Raw genomic sequence first — 13,667 nt, forward strand, 5'->3', positions numbered from 1 at the left:
GAAATCCGCCTGCCTCTGCCTCCCAAGTGCTGGGATTAAAGGCGTGCGCCACCACCGCCCGGCCCTGGACCACTTTCTGTCCTGGGTAAATGGGTATAATTCCTCCATGAAACACAGATTAAGCCCTTGAGGATCCTTCTGGTTTATCTTCTGTATTTTGACACATTTGGCTCCTCTCTCTGAGCGAATCAGCAAAAACCAATGGAACCAAAGTAAAGCAAACTAGTTGTCAGTACAGCAGGCTCATCTCATTGGGCAGATGTCATGAGACTTGGCAGTACATCTGTGTTTGAAGGTTCTCACCCTTAGGCAGCTGGACAAGCTGTCCACATCCCAGAATCCTAGAAGTGTTATATGATTCACTCTGCCTCTCAATAAAAATTATTGAGTCATGGCTGTCCTCCCCATTCAGAAAGCATACCAGACCTTCCCATCTTTCCCTGGCCCCTGTACTGTACTGCTGTTAACTTTCATGGCTGAGCCAGTGAGCTCAGAGGCAGAGTGCAAGTGTAATGATGATGTTTCCAGGCACAAACAAGTAAGGAACCTCACTTGTTCTGGGTCTCCATGAACAAGTTTACAAGCCAAGTATAAGCCATTAAAAATATTTCCATTCTGTGTCTTCTCTGTAAGATGAGATGTTTCAGTAATCTTAAAGGGGAAAACATTATCTAAGACCAACTGAAATGTATGTGAAAGTTTGTGTGTTTCTCTTACTCTCTCTGCTCTGCATGTGTGCTGGTGTGTCATTTTCTCTCTTCTGTGTGTCTTTATGTCTCTCTCTCTCTCTCTCTCTCTGTATCTCTCTCTCTGTCTCTCTCTCTGTCGATCTTTTCATCTCCCTCTTTTCCTCCCTCTGTGTGTGACTTTCTTTCTATGTGTGTTTCTTTATCTCTCTCTTTCTGTATCTCTCTGGCTCTATCTGTCTGTCTGTCTGTCACCTCCCCCTGCTCTCTCTTTGTGCAAATATAGAAATACATAGGGCATTCTGTGTGAACACCATCCTTACATGCTGCACTGGCACTTCCTATACTGGTTTCTAATAACATCATCTTTCTGTACCCCAGCCAAGAGCTCTCTTGTTCCCCTGGAAATTTCCAGAGTGGGTCCTAGTTGGAGAACCTGCTGACTCTTTGTATCTTGCTGAAGAGATTAAAACCTCAGGATGATTATCTGTTTTGTGGCAGAACTGGGATGGGAGCTTCCTTTGGAACTGCTACAGTTTGAATGTGAAATGTTCCTATGGGTTCATGGACTTGAATCCTTGGCCTTTGATAGCTTTGTTTTGGGAAGTTATTTGTTTGGAAACCTTTGGGATACAGAATCTAGGTGGTAGACATAGGCCGCTGGGGGCAAGCCTTGAGGGATACAATCTGACCCTCCAGTCCTGTTTCCTCTAGTTCCTGATCCACTGAGATGTGGGGATTTTCCACCACAAATGCTTGCACCATGAACTCTGCCAAGCTTTTTTTCCCTCCCATGATGGACTGAAACAGTGAGCCAAAGAAACCTCCCCTTTAAGTCATTTCTGTTAGAGATTTTGTCACAGTGGGGGAAAAATAGCTAATACCAGAGCCTGGACATGTGTGTGGCAGCATCTTCAGAGACACTTGTCCCTGGAAGCCCATACAGAAAAATGATCTAGATCAGTGGTTCCCAAACTTCCTAATGCTGTGACCCTTTAATACAGTTCCTTATGGTATGGTGACCCCCAACCATAGCATTATTCTGTTGCTACTTCATAACTGCAATTTTGCTAGTTATGAATTGTAATGTAAATATATTTTGAAAATTGGAGTTTGCCAAAGGGGTCATGGTTGAGAATCTCTGGTCTATATCATCATTATAATGCAGAATGATAACACAAACTTAAAACTTAAATAACTTGTAGCCACAACACTAAGAACTTTAAATGTGTAATTGTGCTAAATATTCAGAACATTGTTTATGGTTTTCCCAAAAAACCTGAAGCTAGAAATTGAGTCAGTCGTACATGGAACTAGCAGAGCGTAGATTCAAGGCCAGCTCATTGACTCACTAGGCTTTTCAGTTCACTGGACTATGCTTTACAGTCAGCTGGGGAACATTAAAAATTCTTCTGTTTAACAAGCCCCCATTCCTAGTCCAGAAACTGTCTCTAATTAATAACTTCTCACAAAGGAAAATTGTTCTCTCTAATGGAGCCACATTGGGTGTACAAACTATACTTAAGGGTAGGCCCATGTCTAGCAGTAGATGACCAACACAAAATTAACTCAGTGGCATTTTTGAAGTATTTTGTTTTGTTTTGTTTTGTTTTTCCAGCTTTGTTTAAATCAGACACTGGAATATTGGAATATTTCCAACTGACTACACTTTCTCTGTATAGCTCTGGATATCCTAGAACTCCCTCTGTAGACCAGGCTGGCCTCAAATTCACAGAGATCTGCCTGCCTTTGCCTCCTGAATACTGAACTTAAGGTGTGTGCCACCAGTGCCCACCCTAAAATCTTTCTATTTAAAGACTTATTAATTTATGTATATGAGTGTTTTGTCTTCCTGTATACATCTGCATGACAGAAGAGAGCGTCAGATTCTGTTATAGATGGTTCTGAGCCACCATGTAGGTGCTGGGAATTGAACTCAGGTGCTTTGGGAGAACAATGAGTGCTCTTAACCACGGAACCTTCTCTCCCGTCCCACCTCGATTTGTTTCTTTGTATTGTCCTTGTCCGGTTTGTTTTATATTATTATTATAATGAAAGAAAGAAAGGGCATGGATCTGGGTGGGTGGGAAGGAGTTGGGGGAGGGGAAACTATAATCAGAATATTATATGGGAAAATATATTTTCAATTAAAAAATTCTTTTGTCTAGACTTTTGCCTTGACCAGTGAAATTAGCATTAAAATCCACCACAATTCCGAGTGCATCTGGGGTTTAATACTGCTAAGTTGTGTTCCCTTCTCTGGAAGGACCCTTGTGGTCTCCTCAAAAATGATTCCCATTCATCAGTTGGTTTCTTTCCCAATCATGGCTTACCAGCTGGCTCATAGGAACGACCTCACTCAACACTTCCTTCTCCCAGGAAGAAAACAGTTGGGGGTTAGACTATTCTCAGCCATTTATGGGGCTAGCTGGGGACAAATTCTTGGATAATGAAATAGCAACCCACAGCTCCTGCCCACCTACACTATCCCCCCTGAGACTGAAAGAAAATTACCCATAATCCCTTGTGTTATCATCATCCTTTTCATTTTCATGGGCATTTATCATTTTCATGGGCATTCATCATCATTTTCATGGGCAAGGCATTGGTAGTAGTAACATGGCCTAGCCCAGTGGTCCTTGAGTGTGGTCTGACGATCCCTGGACATCTCTGAGATGTTTGCAGGTGCCACTTGAAAAATAAATGCCTGGTTTCCTGTGTGTGTGATGAAGGCTTTTGTGACAAACTAACCCAAATGGAACCTTTCAAAGGTAGAGTTGAAAGCCAAGGCACCTTTAATTAGGCCAGATATTCAAACAATTTGTAAAATGTAAGATAACTATTTGTCTAACTTATTTTATTTTTTATTTTCTTTTTGGATTTTGGAAATTGTGTTTATTTTCATGAAACTATTACTTTATGAGTTTATTATTATTTACAATGAATAAAGTACCAAATTTCTCTGTTCTTTTTTTTTCTTTTTCTTCTTCTTTTTTTTTTGGTTTTGTTTTTTGTTTTTTGAGACAGGGTTTCTCTGTGTATCCCTGGCTGTCCTGGAACTCACTCTGTAGACCGGGCTGGCCTCGAACTCAGAAATCCACCTGCCTCTGCCTCCCAAGTGTTGGGATTAAAGGCATGCACCACCACCGCCTGGCCCAAATTTCTCTGTTCTAATTACCAATATGGTAAGTTGCTAAATAGAACTACAAGAAAAGCTCCTTGGCAGTCTCACAGTTTTTCTTTTTTTATATTTATTTATTTACTTTTGTGACTTTTTTTGTGTTTATGTGTATGGACACACATGCGCCACAACATGCATGCAGAGGTTAGGGGCAACTTATCAGAGTAGGTTCTCTTTTTCACCATGTGGATCCTAAGGATTGAAGTCTGGTCATCAGGCTTGGTGGCAAGCACCTTTACCACTGAGCCATCTCACTGGCTCCTCAGTAGTTTTTAAGTGTAAGGGGCTTAGGGCCCTTGAAGTCTGAGCAACACTGGTTTAAATCACCCACAGGTTCCAGGGAGCTCAGTCTCAGCAGCCTGGCGGGGAATCGATAGAAGACCTATGGCCTGATAGTTGTATTTACTCTAACTATATATTATTTTTTTAAAATCAGTTTTAGATATGCTCACAGAAACTCACTTTTGAATGTTTTATATTTAGAGAGAAGTAAGTTGGTGATTAGCTCTAAGACGGAATGATATTCTAAGGTCAGATTGCTTCACTTCTGAAGGTGTTTGAGAATGAGGAAAATGGTTAGTTTCCTGATAACCTCTGAGATGTAAGACTTTTTTTCTCTAGGAAGTCATGAGTGTGTCGCAAAACTCTAGCTGAGCAGAGACTATGTCAAGAAGCCAAGGAAGTGAGTCTGTCATTGGTCCTTCATGACATTCTGTCCTGTGTAGGCCCCAAACACCAACCCAGTCCCTATTGGTCCTAAGGATCCTGACAGAAGCCTCCTCCCACCCATACTTGTGTGTGCTCTGACTTATTCTCTCTGAGACCTTTCCTCTTTGGGCTTGGGCCCTCTGGCTTCTGTTTGTCCTGGAACCCTGGCTTTTTCTAGCAGGCCGTGACAGGCTGCCCTGGATCTTAGTCTGTGTGCTGCTCTTGGCAGGAGTCTTTGTCTCAACTCCAGTTCCATGGACTTGGATGCTGGCCACTTGGCCAGCACTCTGGCCAGGCCAGCCCTGGCCCCATGGGATCCTGTGGAAGACTTGAGCAGAGATGACAGGATGGAGTGGACTGTTTATAGAAGTCCCTCTGTATAGATTGGCATTCAAAGTGTGCTGTCATCTGCGGGGACCACAGGGATTTCTTCAGAGAACCTGCCAGGGAGTGAGTGAGTTGTCTGCCAAGGGACTCCAGAGCAGCTGGAGTCATGGTTTGTTTATTTCTTGATACTGTGACCATTCTTCATAAATAAGAAGATCTTTTTATTTGAAAACTTAATTACTACTTTTACAGTCAAGTGTTGTTGTAAAAGGTAACAATAGTTATTACTTGCTACCATTTGTTAAGTCCCTTCAGTGTGCCAGGTGAGGTTATTCACTCACTTCACAGTTATTTACTGGCTTGTACTATGAGCCAGACACCAAGGGTCAGAAAGTAAAGCAGGTATCTGTCTGTGGAGCTTCTAGTTCAGTATAGGAGGAGACACTATGGACTTATACACATAGACATTTATGGTACAACAGGCAGTGACAGGCTCTGTGAGTTAAAAATCAGACATAGTAAGTTGGAGAGAAAAAAATGAAATTGTTTTTATGATGACATGCTCTTATAGTTGAAAATCATAATACATGTACAAAAATATGTTAGAACTAGTAAATTCAGCAAAGTTGTGGGATAAGGTCAACTCTCTCTTACTGTTCTAGGGGCCACAAGCTGATGGCCTCTGGAAATTTAACTCTCTTGCTATTCTGTGACTAAAAACTGTTAGCAGCAGGGTATTAGAAAAAAGGCTTAGTTTCTCTTTGGCCCAAGGGCCTCTCATTGGCCGGGTGAGAGGCTAGGAATTTGTTAACTCTTTGTGAACCAGAAAGAAATGAAGAAGAAAGGGAGAATTCAAACACACATGTAGACACACACAGATACACACATTTTGGCTGGGCCTGACCACCTGTCTCCACAGTTCCACAAGTGTTCACGAACACTTATATAGGTACACACATACCTACACACATAGGCATCTCAGCAGTGAGAAGCCATCCTGGGATGAAGTCTCCCGGGGATCCTGCATTCTCAGAGTCCACACATTGCAGCCATGCAAAATGGTGGGCCTTCTCCAGAAAACTCACTTGCTTGCCATAGTCTTTCCTAGATGGCTTCTGAAATCTCAGGAGATGTAAACTTCTATTCTTTATAAATTCCCCAGTCTCAGGTATTTTGTGATAGCAGCACAGAATGGGCCAAAGGAATACTGGCGTCAGAGTGAAGAGACAGTCCATCGGATGGGAGAAAATACTTGCAAGTCACATTTCAAAGATATCCATAAAATCTAAAGAATTTTTGGAACTCAACTATAAACGGCTTAATTAGCAGATAACATGATTTTATATGTAGAAAACAACAACAATTTGTTTTAAAGTGGTCAAATGACTTCAAATGACTTTTCTTTAATAAAAATATACAAATGATCTGTAAATGCACAGACGAATGCCTGATATCCCTAATCATTAGGGAATTGAAGAGCAAACCTTCAGTGAGATACATATCCTTTTACACCCTTTAACATAGTTACCTATAAAAAAAATGAGATGAAGGGATGGGAAAATCTGAATCCTTATGTATTGCTGATGCTGGGATGAGAATAAGATCATGTAGTCTCTGTTCAAGACACTATGATATTACCTTAAGAATTAAACATTCCCTTAAAAATTAAATCACATGATACAGAAATCACATTTCTTAATATATGCCACCAAAGTGGAATTAAAGTCAGGTTTATATATATATACATACATATATGTGTATATATATATATATAAATGTATACAAACATCTATCTATCTATCTATCTATCTATCTATCTATCTATCTATCTATCTAACTACCTATCTCCAGGAGAACGGGGCATTCTTTGGGACTTCCTTATGTCAGGGCTGCTGCTTCTCTAAGGTACTGCTTATCAGCTAATTCTTCAGGAAACACCTTCACAGACCTACTCCGAAGCTTGTTTCTTAGTTGATTCCAGATCCAAGCTGACAATTGACATTTACCATCATATCACATTAACAGTATCGGTGTACACAATAGCTAATGTCTGTCAGCAGAGGGAGGAGTAGACAAGATGAGATATATAATGCAAAAGTAAAAAAAGTTTTTAAGATAAGGGAAATCTGACACTTGTTATGTGGATGACTCTTGCAGGTATTATGACTAAATGAGAGAATGAGAGTGTCACAGAGGACAATTACTGTGTGACTTTATATGAAGTTTGTGTAGTAATCAGATTCAAGGAGACAGAGAACGATGCTTATTATGGGCTGGGGAAAAGGAAGATGAGGAGGGTTTTGTTTTATTTTTATTTTTTAGAGTTATTTATTTATTGTGTATACTGTGTTCTGCCTGCATGTATGCCTGTCGTCCAGAAGAGGGCACCAGCTCTCATTATAAATGGTTATGAGCCACCATGTGGTTGCTGGGAATTGAACTCAGGACCTCTGGAAGGACAGCCAGTGCTCTTAACCTCTGAGCCATCTCTCCAGCCCCAGATGAGGAGTTTTTTTTTTTTTTTTTTTTTTTTTTTGAGACAGGGTTTCTCTGTGTATCCCTGGCTGTCCTGGAACTCACTCTGTAGACCAGGCTGGCCTCGAACTTAGAAATCCTCCTGCCTTTGCCTCCCAAGTGCTGGGATTATAGGCATGTGTCACCACCACTTGTCGAGGAGTGTTTTAATTGGCTTGGATTTTCACTTTGGGAAGGTTAAAAAGTTCTAGAGATGAATGGTGTTGTTGATTTCAGAATACTGTGAGTATACTTTATGCCGTAGGGCTGGATTCCTAAGAGTGGTTGAAGTAATAATTTTTATAGATATGCTCGCACTAACTAAATTATTAAAAATCAAGCATGGGAAAGCATAGAAGGAAGTATAGAAGGACAGATATCACATGCCTCCCAGTTATGTGATCTGGAGAAATGCCTCAAGGGTCAGGGGGTGGACATTGGGGTAATAAATGGGTAGACAGAGTGGGTATTCTGATGGAGGAACACACTGCTCAACAGGGAGGCATGTGGTGAGGAAGAGAAGACCTGAACCAAGGATGAAGTGTTGTGTGACAATGGAGGGCCTTAGAAGGAGTCTGGCTTTCCTTAGTGGATGAAATGTGGAGCTTCTAGAAGGATTGAGTGGAGCAGGGAACCTTCCTAGCTGCTGGGCTTGAGGCCTATATTAGGGGCAGGGCTGAAAAGGAGAAGCATTGAGTGGATATTTCAGCCCCCTGAGAGAGAGCTGGGGCTGGCCAGGACCAGACAGACTAGTCAGTGACTGAATTAGAACTTCTTCTGATATGCTATTGAGAAAGAGGTAGGATCTGCTGATGGATGGCTAGACACAAAAGAGAGAAGAATGAAGACTAGTCTGTGCTTGGCTTGATTGACATCACCAGGAGGTGGTCTTCAGTTATGATCAGAAGTTTGAGATGTATAGGGGTAGGATGGGGAAAACCATAAATACATGGATGAATTAAGAGCCAGGAAGCTAGATGGAGCCCCAAATGTGTTGACAGAGAACAAGGGCTCGAGGATTGAGCCTGGTGGCTTCTGGAAAAGGATCAGAATGGAGACCAGAGGGGCTGACCAGAGAAACAGGCCACAAACAGAAGAGAGCCACACGTGTTTTTCATAGTTATGGAATATGCTGTACAAACTATGCATGGTAATGCATGCAAGTAGCCAAGTAATCTCAGCATCAGAAAACCGAGGCAGGAGGATTAAAAAATTCAAAGCCATCTTGGGCTGCTCAAAAACAAACAGACCAAAAGAAACAAACAAATTCTTCCTAGGAATATCATAAGATAAATACTATTCCCTATTTTATAGGCCATGGGCCATGAGGCTAATGACTAGAGAAAAAGTTTAACTCGCCTAAAGTTAAATGCCAGAAGGACAGAGGCAAGAGTCCAACTATTCCTGCTAGATTCCACAGCCCAAATGGGGTAATGCTCCACCCCACATAGTGATTCTGCTGTCCTGAGGCAGAAACAAAAGCTGGGAGAACAGGACTGCATAACTCAAGAGAAGCAGGTGGCATTCTCTGTCTTCCAAGTGTCCATGATCTATTGGGCCAGTGCTGGTGTGGAACACCTAAGTGGGGACAATGCAAGACCAACCCACCTAGGCAAGCCGGGATGGATGCCGACTATAAGAGGCTGCGAAAGCTTCAACTGGTAACTTTGTGTAGGTATATGGGGGTAGAAAGAAGCTACTCTAATGAGGGCTCCTAGGCAGAAGCCATCCTGACTTTTGGGTATTGTGGCAAGCTATTGTGACTTGGGATCATCCTAACATGGATGACACTGTGGCTTCCTTCATGCCATATGACAAAGGTAAGCTTGAACATAGGACCCAAGACCAACCATCAGAATCTGTCTTTGAGATCAGGAAGCAGGCAAGGTATGTCATACCCACGCAGAAGTCAGGTTTCAGGTTTATGCTAGTCATGTGCAGTTGAATCATGACTTCTATGCCACATCAGGCTAACCTCTATAATGTTAATTTCTGGTTCCAGCACTGGGATCAGCTTTTTCTTAACTTATGTTTCAAGCCTGCTTCTTCACCTTCTACTCATGCTGTGAAGTTTAGACAAGTCAAACAATTACAGATAGAGATTATAGAAAAATTCATAAAACTCACTGGAAGAAATGCTGAAAATCCATATTTTTTAAGGTCAGACACATCACTTCAGGAAAATTAAAATAATACACATACACAGAGACTCATAATACCATATATGACTAATAATGAGCTTATGGATACTAGTGTACTTCATGTATACATTTGTATATTGCTTTTAAAATGATTTTTCTGCCCCATGTTGGAGTCAGATAGATGAGGGTTCATACTTGGTTTCTTATTGAGAAACGCAAGTCTTTGGGTGACTTTCTTGCTTCTCTGAGCCCCAGTTTCCTTCACTCACCTCAAAGGGTTCATGAGAGGATCATATGACATCCTTTGTGTTAGTTTCTCTGGATGGTATGGGCAATATCAAGTGTTGAATGAGCAATCGATGACACTATGATTTACCATCCAGTTTTTAAGTAGCAATCGTTTTATCTTTCAAAATATCAAGGGACTTGAGCAATAGTTGTCCAAGGGCAAAATAGATAAGCAGTCATTAGTTTCTATTAAGACTCTTGCCAGATGCTGCACTCTGCCCAAACTGGAAAAGAAACCTGATGCTGATAAGGCCAATGAGATAAAATTCACTATTACATGCTGTTAGTATTGACTAATTCTGTGATTACTCTTTAACTGGAATAATTTCCAAATGTAGGTGCATGGGTAGGGGCTTAGGAGACATCTACTACCAAGGGAATGTATATCATGTTTGAGGCAAGAACTCGGAAGAATCTTTCTTTGTCAGAATGCAGTAATAATGTCTTCATGAAATGAAAACGACCCTTATATAAAGCCATGGGAATGTCACTTTTCTCAGTCCTGTCCTGGCTTTTTCTGGAGCAGTCAAAGGTCTTAGGAGGACAGAAGTACACAGCTACTGTCTTCAGGATTAATGTTTCCAGCACTCTGTTCAGATACTCTGTGATCCTGGTAACCATCACGGGACATGAAAGCTAGATGTGAAGGCTGCACTGAAGTGGCTAATTTCTTGAGATGGTAAAAGAAGCCAGTTGGAGGCTTTATTTATTGGGGAAGTTGTGACATGAGACTGATGTTCAGGTGTTCTGGTGCCATCATTACAATTTATGTATCAGCCGGGCAGTGGTGGCGCATGTCTTTAATCCCAGGACTTGGGAGGCAGAGGCAGGCGGATTTCTGAGTTCGAGGCCAGCCTGGTCTACAGAGTGAGTTCCAGGACAGCCAGGGCTACACAGAGAAACCCTGTCTCAAAAAAACAAAAAACAAACAAAAACAAAAACAAAAACAAAAACAAAAAAACAAAAACAAAAACAAAACAAAACAAAAAAAAAACCAAAAAAAACCAAAAAAACCAAAACCAAACCAAACCAAAACAAAACAAAACAAAAACAAAAAAACCCCTCCAAAACCAAAAATCAATTTATGTATCAATTCCAAACACACATGTCTATGGATGTACAAAGGACCTAGTATGGTTAAAACAATCCCATAATAAAGCAAAGCTTATGAGCTCTCACTACATGATTTCAAGGCTCAATGGAAGCTTCTAAGAATATACGGCTCTGATATAGGAAAAGACACACACATCAAGGGATCAGAAAGAGAGCCCTGACAGAAATATACATCAGTAAATTTACTCTTGATAGTGTTGCCAAGGTAACTCAACAAGAAAAAAAACATTCTGAAGCTTGTTGATTTTTACTGCGAAAATACATGTCTTTCAGGGACACCTCTGGGTATGTAAGACTTTTTCTCTCTCTAGAATTTGTAGCAGAACACCACAGCACAGAGATCTGCTACATAAATGCCCCAAAGGAGAGTATTTTAGGACAAACTATCTTCCTTCTATTTGAGATTGAATGTACTAAGCAGATGTGTTTGAAGACATGGGCTACAAGTTTGGATATAATAAAAGTTTGAATGTATTATCCATACATTTATAAATTTTCTATTTAAAATCATAAATTTGAATGATGACATAATCACTGAGTTTCCTTTGAATGTTTCAAGTGTAAATGAAAGTAGCTATCAGCATAGCAGAGATATTAAAAAAGACACAGAAAAATACATTGACTAATGATTGACCCCAATCAATATAGGCAGTCCAGCTAGTGCTGGCAACTTAACGAGAGGACGTATTTGCCAATAATGAATATTAATTAAACAATTAGGTAATCAAATTAAAGACAAGACTAAGAGAATTTATGTGTGTAAATGATGTCAGAATTTATGACAGCAATATAGTCAATCAAATCAAGCCCAGTCCAGGTTTCATAACTTTGATCTGACTTTTGAAAATGGACCAGCCCAAGTGCTGGTCCAACTCAAGTTAACACCAGGGAATGACAAACTCCTCCTGACATTTCCCATCAGGCCTAATAACAAACATAGCTGTCTCATGTGGAGACTGGGGAAGGGAAGTTATCATAATAAACAATTTAAAATGCTCCAAGATGGATGAATTCAATACATTTGCTTGCAGTTAGTTTCAAACTTGTGAGTAAAAATGGCCACAGTTGGATGTTACTAGTAACAAAATTATATTCCTGCATCAATAATGTGAATGGTCAGTAAGAAGAAGAAAGAAAAACCATCCACACTTGATATTTCCAAGTGACTTACTATCTACCATCTAACCTCTATTTATCAATCATCTACCATTTATCTATCTTATTTATTATCTATGCACCTATTTAGTAATTATTTTTCTATGTAGTTCTGACTGGTGTGAAGTGCCTATGAAGACCAGGCTGACCAGCTCTTTCCTCTGCCTGCTATGTACCAGGATTTTATATGCCCAGGGGATTTGTGTACTTTTGGTGGTTTGGGTTTAGAATAAAAGGCAAAGAGATGTTTATTCAGGTGACTATAGACTTAGGAAGATGACATGGGGGCATCTTGGCAGGATGATGTTCAGTACTTTCTGGTGGTACAAAATAAGATGGACCAGTGATGAAGTTCAGGCCACCAGAGTCCTTAATAAGGAAGGACAGTGAGAGGTGGCAGCAAGATATTCTTGAAAGTGCTCTGCAGCTCTAGTTTCTGACCCTGGTTTTGACATTCACCAGGTAACTCTGGTTGGGTAAGTCACTTGATTTCACTGAACATTTTCCATGTTTTATGTCGGGTCCGGGTGGTTCTAAGGATTGGTAAAACAGAGGACACTGGGTCCTTCGAAAATATCTGCTACAGTTGTTTTTCATTATCTGCTTGTAACTGACTCTTCAGTGCAAGCCCAGGCTGGAGCCACGCAATGGTTTCTGCTAGAGCCTGGAGATATTTTAGGAAATAATCAATACAAGATGTGTTGGGTTGAAGCCATGTTGAGAAGCATAAATCTTGACAGTATGTTGTTTGATAAAATTAATAATGCTTGAGAGAAACATTGTAAAAACCTGTGGGAGGGAAAAATATGGAGTATGTCTAGGGAGAAAGTTGAAGCCAGTGTGGAAAGAGCCATCCAAAGAAAGCTGGTCATCATCCTGCTGCTGCTGAGGCAATCGCATACACAGCACACCAGCATAGGACAGCGCATGGGAACACAAAAACATGTACACACATAGACACAGCACACCAGCATAGGACAGTGCATAGGAACACAAAGACATGTACACACACAGACACAGCACACCAGCATAGGACAGCACATGCACACCAGCATAGGACAGCACATGCACACCAGCATAGGACAGCGCATGGGAACACAAAGACATGTTCATACACAGACACAGCACACCAGCATAGGAGAGTGCATGGGAACACAAAGACATGTACACATATTTAAAGGAACATTCACACATCCACATATGTATATATAGGAGCACGCACATACATACATACATACATGGAAGTACATGTACAAAAAATATATAAGATAGATGTGTCCGCACCTGGATATACAAATACATGTTTACAAAGATAGATGCACATACATACATGCACATACGAGCTACCAGTACTTGTTTTGTTGGTGGGGTCTCAAAAGAAACTGGCTTATAAGAACAACTAGCATGAATTCCATTAATTACTGATAATTACAAATTGTCCACTCAAGGGGCTACCACTGTCTCAGGAAATGTTGCTCTTGGATTTTATTAAAAAGTGTGTGTGTGTGTGTGTGTGTGTGTGTGAGAGAGAGAGAGAGAGAGAGAGAGAGAGAG

The 13,667-nt window shown here is 40.8% G+C and overlaps 1 protein-coding gene across 2 annotated transcripts in view; it reads left to right on the plus strand.

Moving 5' to 3' along the window:
• Acoxl (acyl-CoA oxidase like) overlaps positions 1-13,667 on the plus strand; it is a 290,661-nt gene that overhangs the window by 20,299 nt on the left and 256,695 nt on the right. Inside the window, exon 1 of one of the 2 annotated variants that reach the window (XM_031371846.1) lies at positions 11,226-11,243. The exons of the other annotated variant lie outside the window; for it this stretch is intronic. The gene's annotated coding sequence lies outside the window, so the exon portion shown is untranslated. Of the gene's footprint in view, positions 1-11,225; positions 11,244-13,667 lie in introns of those variants that run through there. 2 annotated transcript variants of the gene reach the window in all.

This window comes from Mastomys coucha, unplaced genomic scaffold (assembly GCF_008632895.1).
Source record: "Mastomys coucha isolate ucsf_1 unplaced genomic scaffold, UCSF_Mcou_1 pScaffold15, whole genome shotgun sequence".
NCBI lineage: Eukaryota > Metazoa > Chordata > Mammalia > Rodentia > Muridae > Mastomys > Mastomys coucha.